Here is an 8,598-nt window from a genome sequence, read left to right on the forward strand (position 1 = left end):
AGTTGTTGTTAGTTGTTATTGGTCCCATCCTTCAACTCCATTCAACACCACCCATCTATCTCTTAACACCATCCATATTGGATTTCTATTTGCCATATATTTTTCAACTGTACTGTGATGTTTAAAAAAAGTTCTGAACCCTTCTATTCTCATTGTTTCTACAGATTGTACATTTAAAAAAAATGTTTTCTAAAAGTATTATTATATTACTGATCGATTGACTATGACTTTTCAGATCACCCAGTACTGCTATCTGCAGGGTTAGCTCCAGGTAAATATTGCAATCCTCCAGCAATTCCTGGACCTGTGTCCAAAAACAAGCTACAAATGGACAGTACCAAAACAAATTAGCTAATGATTCTGTCTCTTCGCAGCAAAATCTGCAGAGCTGGGAAGATTGTATCCCCCATATAAATAACATTCTATTGGTAGCAAGAATTGTGTATAATAATTTAAATTGAAAAATTCTAAGTTTTGAATCCGGCGTTGTTTTGCGCATCAGTTCATAAACACGGAATCGGTACGTCAAAAATCTCTTCACAACTTTTTTGCAATCTATATGGGACGGCTGTCAATCCATCACAATTTTCTTTAACCAACTATGTTCTTTAATGCAGGGCCGACAGACAAGTTCCTTACTTTTTCCTCCTTCCACTTCCCTCTTCCATTTTTGCGGTAATGCTGCAATTATTTGGTTGTAATTTTGGGTAGAGCAGACATTTCCATAAGTTTTTGTTAGCTGCATGTGCGACATAACTCCATCAGTCCTACCTATGATAACATTTATGAAGATTATACCTTTTTAAAACATGTTTTCAAAAAATAATGTTTTTTTATCAATTAGTATATTTGAGTTTAACCACAATATTTGTTGCATTATTTGTTCTGTAGTTTCTGGAGGATTAAATTGAAATTGCAACCAACTTTCTATGGCTTGTTTTAGAAATAGTGATATTTGGGAGATGATTTCCTTTTCAAATAACTGAAAGTGAGAGGTTGTAATCTGAATAAAGGGAAAAAGGCCATTCTTGAACATTGGGTGAGACAATCTAACTAATTTGCTAGAGAACCAGTTCGGATTTAAGTATAACTTTTGTATGACTGAAGCTTTTAGTGATAGGTCTAATACTTTAATATTTAATCATTTCTGTCCTCCGAATTCATATTGATTATATAAACAGGCCCATTTAATTTTGTGTGGCTTGTCGTTCCAAATAATATGGAATATTTGTTTCTCATATAATTTAAAAACTGTTCAATAGGCGTAGGTAAGACCATAAGCAAATAGGTAAACTGGGATAATGCTAAAGAGTTAATCAGGGTGATTTTCACACAAACTGACAGGTATGTACCTTTCCATGGTAGCAAGATCTTATCTATTTTTGCAAACTTTCTATTAAAATGTATTGGAGTGAGATCATTTATTTAATTTGAGATATGTATTCCGAGTATATTCACATCACCATCAGACCATTTTATTGGTAAACTACATGGTAATGTAAAAGTTGTACTTTTTAGTGATCCAATACGTAATATAGTACATTTATCATAATTTGGTTGTAATCCAGAGAGTTTAGAAAATGTGTCTAGATCCTCTATGAGGCTGTGGAGGGATTCAAGTTGTGGATTTAAAAGAAAACATGAATCATCGGCGTACAATGACGCCTTTGTTTTTAAGCCCTGGATTTCTAATCCCTTGATATTATTGTTGGATCTGATTTTAATAGCTAACATTTCGATGGCCATAATAAATAGATATGCCGATAGTGGACAACCTTGTTTCACTCCTCTTGACAGTTTAAAACTTTAGGAGAAATAGCCATTATTTACTATTTTACACCTAGGGTTACTATACATGATTTTAACCCATTTTATAAGAGATTCTCCAAAATTGAAATGCTCCAGGCATTTATATATAAACCCCAGTCGTACTTTATCAAATGCCTTTTCAAAGTCTGCTATGAATAGCAGGCCTGGTTTCCCAGATTTTTCATAGTGTTCTATTGTTTCCAGTACTTGCCTTATATTATCTTATGTATCGTCCATGTAAAAAACCTGTCTGATTAGAATTAATAATGTCCGACAATACATTTTTAATTCTATGCGCTATACATTTTGCTAGACTTTTTGCATCACAACACTGAATTGCAAGGGGCCTCCAATTTTTTTATGGACTGGATCTTTATATTTTACACTTGTATCCTGTTTCAGTAATAATGAAATCAGACCTTCTTCTTTAGTGTCTGATAATCTACCATTTACATAGGAGTGGTTAAAACATGCTAATAACGGTCCTCTGAGTATATCATAAAAGGTTTGATATACCTCGACTGGCATGCCATCCAACCCTGGAGTTTTCCCGGACTTAAAGTCTTTAATTCCATCCAGAAGTTCCTCCTCTGAAATTTCACCTTCACATGAGTCTTTCTGTATGGCTGTTAATTTTACATTATCAATAGAAAACAAATCTCTACAATTAGCTTCAGTTAGAGGAGATGGAGGCGACTGAAATGAAAACATATGCTTAAAGTACTTTGGTTCCTCCTTCAAGATATAATTTGGTGAATCATGGGTGACTCCGTCATTTGTAACCAGTTTCCGTAAATTATTTTTGGTAGCATTTCTATGTTGAAGATTAAAAAAGAATTTGGTGCATTTTTCCCCATATTCCATCCAGTTTGCTTTATTTTTATAATATATTACACTTGATCTTTCTTGAATAACTTTCTCCATTTATTTTTGTTTTTCCTCTTTATTCTGAGCCTCTATGTTACAGTTTTTATTGCTATCTATCTGTTCTGTTAGACCTTCTATTTCCTTTGTTAGTATGGACTCTTTTGACCTAAATTGCTTTTGTTTTCGAGATGAGTACTGAATTGCATGGCCTCTAAAGGCACATTTAAAAGTGTCCCATACAATAAGGGGATTTGCTGTACCTACGTTATGTCGGATAAAATCAGTTATAAATTCCTCTGTCCTAGTTAAAAACAAGTTATCGTCCAATAGGATTTGATTAAATTTCCAATATCCTCGCCCACTTGGAAATTCAGTAAGAGTAATGTATATGCCAATTATATGATGGTCCGACGGCATTCTGTCTCCGATCAACACATTTTTAAAACTTTTGGTGCCAACGAGAATGACATAAGAAAGAGGTCAAGATGACTAGCTTGATTGAGACTCCGCCATGTATATCTCACTAGATCAGGATATTTAAGCCTCCATATATCTACTAGCTCTACTGTATCCATGACATTCACGATTTCCTTAAGAGCATGAGGGTGATAGTTTGTAGTGTGACTTCCTTTACAGTCCATTGAGCTATTTAAACGGTATTATAATCTCCCACCATAATAATAGAGTATTGTATTGCTTGCAGGGTTGATCATTTATTATATATATTGTCAAAGAAGTGTGGATCATAATTATTTGGTCCGTAAAGGTTAATAAGCCATATCTGTTTATGGTCCAATAACATATTTAAAATAATCCATCTACCTTGCGGATCTGTTTGGACATTTGCACATTCGGATCGAAATTACTGTTAATTAATATCATCACCCCTTTTGAGTTTCTTTGCCCATGGGAGAAGTATATATCGCCCCCCCTCATCTTAGTTATGATGCAAATAATCAATGCTTGTTGTTACATGATATGGCTTCCTATGGCGATTCGTGCACGTTTGTGTGCATATCGAGGCCTGGTGCAGGGCCGGTTTCTGGACAAATCTCAGAATATGAGATACTGTATTTCATATCAGCACACAGAGAGACTTGGCTGGAGTTTAAATAGACGGCAGTGTCTTCCTCCCGATGCAGCGGCTACAAGCAACATTCTGGCCACATAGCAACTGAGAGCTCCATGGCAACGGCTGACTCTCTCGCTGAGGTGCTGAGAGAACTTGGCTGGAGAGCGTGCTGTGTTTCCTATTTCACTAATGACCATCGACCACTGTGTTTTTCTCTTTATTATCATTTCCCAGGCCATTTGGTTGATCTGTGTGCTTCCATTTACATGGTTTCCAATCTATTTACAATTGACCCAGGCATGAGATAACTGAAAGGAAGGGCAGGAAACAAGGAAGTGAGGAGGAGTATATATAGAACAGGCCTTCCCTCTTTCCTAAGTGCACTTCTCTGCATTAGACGCTGCCCAACCACTACCAGATCAGGCAGGTCACCAGTGATAAAAGTCAGTATTCGACGTCCATCCATTTTCTGAGGACGTCAGGAGATGATGTGGACACGGGCCACTAGGGGCAACAGTGACCGCTGTTACCTTCAAGTAGGCTTTGGTTTTGCTGGAGCATTGTGGATGGGGATGGCAGATGGGCATAAGCATCTGGTTCCAAAGGTAGCATGTTTGAATCCAGTGATAGAAAGTGTTTTTCTATATTTTTGTTTTAAGCCTATCCCAAACCTTAACCCTTACCTTAACTATTCGGAGTTAATGCCTAACCTTAAGGATTCTGAGTTAATGCCTAATCTTAAGAATTCTGAGTTAATGCCTAAACTTAACCTTGGTACGATACAGAGAAGTAACCAAACACTTCAAAATTTGACGTTTGGAACAACGTAACATTTGAAGTTTGAGAAACATGGATGAACTTCTAATTCTGTCTTGAGACAGTGAGATCTTGTTGCACAGATACACTTACTATATTCATTGCTGCACATGTTCACAATCAGGAAGTCCTGATACAATCACACCCACCCACCCGGCCACCCTCTGCTCCCTTTGAAAGTGTCTCCTAGAGAATACTTTATGTACAGTGCCTTCGGAAAGTATTCAGACCCCTTGACCTTTTCCACATTTTGTTAAGTTACAGCCTTATTCTAAAATTGATGTTTATTTTTTTATCCTCAGCAATCTACACACAATACCCCATAATGACAAAGCAAAAACAGGTTTTTAGATTTTGGGGCAAATTTATAAAAAATTAGAAACAGAAATACCTTATTTACATAATGTATTCAGACCCTTTGCTATTAGACTCAAAATTGAGCTCAGGTGCATCCTGTTTCCATTGATCATCCTTGAGATGTTTCTACAACTTGATTGGAGTCCACCTGTGGTAAATTAAATTGATTGGACATGATTTGATAAGGCACACACCTGTCTATATAAGGTCCCACAGTTGACAGTGCATGTCAGAGCAAAAACAAACCCATGAGTTCGAAGGAATTGTCTGTAGAGCTCCGAAACATGATTGTATCGGGGCACAGATCTGGGGAAGAGTACCAAAAAATGTCTGCAGCATTGAAGGTCCCCACACAGTGGCCTCCATCATTCTTAAATGGAATAAGTTTGGAACTACCAAGACTCTTCCTAGAGCTGGCCGCCCGGCCAAACTGAGCAATCGGGGGAGAAGGGCCTTGGTCAGGGAGGTGACCAAGAACCCGATGGTCACTCTGACAGAGCTCTAGGGTTCCTCTGTGGAGATGGGAGAACCTTCCAGAAGGACAACCATCTCTGCAGCACTCCACCAATCAGGCCTTTATGGTAGAATGGCCAGACGGAAGCCAATCCTCAGTAAAAGGCACATGACAGCCTAAAGACTCTCAGACAATGAGAAATAAGATTATCTGGTCTGATGTTACCAAGATTGAACGCTTTGGCCTGAATGCCAAGTGTCACGTCTGGAGGAAGCATGGTGGTGGCAGCATCATGCTGTGGGGATGTTTTTCAGCGGCAGGGACTGGGAGACAAGTCAGGATCGAGGCAAAGATGAACGGAGCAAAGTACAGAGAGATCCTTCATGCTCCAGAGCGCTCAGGACCTCAGACTGGGGCGATGGTTCACTTTCCAACAGGACAACGACCCTAAGCACACAGCCAAGACAACGCTGGAGTGGCATCAGGACAAGTCTCTGAATGTCCTTGAGTGGCCCAGCCAGAGCCCGGACTTGAACCCGATCGAACATCTCTGGAGAGACCTGAAAATAGCTGTGCAGCGACGCTCCCCATCCACCCTGACAGAGCTTGAGAAGATCTGCAGAGAAGAATGGGAGAAACTACCCAAATACAGGTGTGGCAAGCTTGTAGCGTCATACCCAAGAAGACTCTATGCTGTAATCACTGCCAAAGGTGCTTCAACAAAGTACTGAGTAAAGGGTCTGAATACTTATGTAAATGTAATATTTCCGTTCTTTCTTTTTAATAAATTTGCAAACATTTTAAAAAACCTGCTTTTGCTTTGTCATTATGGGGCATTGTGTGTAGATTGATGAGAGAAAAAAAAAGTAATACATTTCTGAATAAGGCTGTAACGTAAGAAAATGTGGAAAAAGTCAAGGGGTCTGAATACTTTCCGAAGGCACTGTAGTCATTTGGGACCGGGACAACCACAAAGCAAATTCCAAACGAAAGCTGGAAAACATATAGAAGTAACCTCTTCTATTAGACAGATATTATAACCAAGAGGTAAAACAGAGAAATAATGAGATGGAAGAGTAAATCTTGTTTTTCCGAAATATGGGAATGGAGGGAAAACTGGGAGATAAATGTGTTGGTTGTGGTCTGGGGTAGGGGGTCTCTAGGTGTAGTTGCAGTTGCATTAGGCCCTTTGTCCTGGAGTTCACAGAAACTGGTGCTGGCTTTCATTTGGGTCTGGGATTTTTTATTTGTCACATACACAGTTTACAGGTATAAAAGGTGCAGCGAAATGCTTATGTGCTAGCTCCCTTAACTATGCAGTACATTAGTCAATAATCAATAATAACAATAAAAAGAGTAAAGTCAAAAATAACAAGTAATAGAAGTAATAAGAGAGGTAATATGCATAGTAATAATAGACAATATTACCCTGAATTTACAAATATAAAGTGGGTAATGACTTGATTCCGCTGTAGAATAAATAGTATGTAAAAGAACAGCAGTGTTGACTGTGAGTTCTGAATGTGTGTGTGATGAGGTGATGTTGAAGGAGTCAGGCGCAGGAGGGTAAATCACAGAATTACAGGCTTTATTCCGCAACCACAGAGTTACGCAGGAATGCGTCTAAACACTCATTTTTACATTTAAGTCATTTAGCAGACGCTCTTATCCAGAGCGACTTACAGGTAGTGAGTGCATACATTCTTTTTTTATTTCTTTTTTCATACTGGCCCCCTGTGGGAATCGAACCCACAACCCTGTTGTGCTCTACCAACTGAGCTACATCCCTGCCGGCCATTCCCTCCCATACCCTGGGCCAATTGTGCGCCGCCCCATGGGTCTCCCAGTCGCGGCTGGCTACGACAGAGCCTGGATTCAAACCAGGATCTCTAGTGGCACAGCTAGCACTGCGATGCAGTGCCTTAGACCACTGCGCCACTCGGGAGACCTCCAGTGCGCAAAACAGGAGCACTGGAAAATACAAGGCACACGGGAAAATATCCCGGTGATACAAAATACAAGGAGCTCCACCAAGCTTCACTACTCTCCACAATAAACAATCACACACAAAGACAAGGGGGCAGAGGGAACACTTATACAGGTACTGATGAGGGGATATGAACCAGGTCTGTGTAATAAACAAGACAAAACAAATGGAATGATGAGATGAGGAGCGGCAGTGGCTAGAAGGCTGGTGACGACAAACGCCGAAGCCTGCCTGAACCAGGAGAGGAGGCAGCTTCGGAGGACGGTGGAAATCCTGCAACAGGGAGGGATCGAGGATATCCCTCACCGGGACCCAGCACTGTTCCTCCGGACCATACCCCTCCTACTCCACGAGGTACTGAAGGACCCCCACCCGACGCCTCGAATCCAGGATGGAACGGATGGAGTACGCCGGGGCCCCCTCGATGTCCAGAGGGGGCGGAGGGACCTCCAGCACCTCAGACTCTTGGAGCGGACCAGCCACCACCGGCCTGAGGAGAGACACATGGAAGGAGGAGTTAATACGATAATCTGGAGGGAGTAATAACCTATAGGTAACCTCATTTATTTTCCTCAGGACTTTGAACGGCCCCACAAACCGCGGGCTCAGCTTCTGGCAGGGCAGGCGGAGGGGCAGATTCCGGGTCAAGAGCCAGATCCGATCACCCGGTACAAAGACCGGGGCCTCACTGCGGTGGCGGTCAGCGTTGGTGGTGGTCAGCATTGGAGGTGGACGTGAGCAGCGTTCCACGTCTCCTCCGCACGCTGAAACCAGTCATCCACAGCAGGAGCCTCGGTCTGGCTCTGATGCCACGGTGCCAGAACCGGCTGATAACCTAAAACACATTGGAATGGTGTTAAGTTAGTGGAGGAGTGACGAAGAGAGTTCTGGGCATATTCGGCCCATGGCAAGAACACCGACCACTCCCCCGGCCAGTCCTGGCAGTAGGACCGCAGGAACCTACCCACATCCTGATTCACCCATTCCACCTGCCCATTAGACTCGGGGTGAAAACCAGAGGTCAGGCTGACCGAGAACCCCAGACGTTACATGAACACCTTCCAGACCCTGGATGTGAACTGGGGACACTATGTCTTCTGCCACCCCGTAGTGCCGGAAGACGTGTGTAAACAGGGCCTCCGCAGCCTGCAGGGCCGTGGGGAGACCGGGCAGAGGAAGGAGGCGGAAGGCTTTGGAAAAGCGGTCAACAACGACCAGGATGGTGGTGTTACCTTG

This window comes from Coregonus lavaretus (genome assembly GCF_964263955.1).
Source record: "Coregonus lavaretus genome assembly, chromosome: 1".
Taxonomy (NCBI): Eukaryota; Metazoa; Chordata; class Actinopteri; order Salmoniformes; family Salmonidae; genus Coregonus; species Coregonus lavaretus.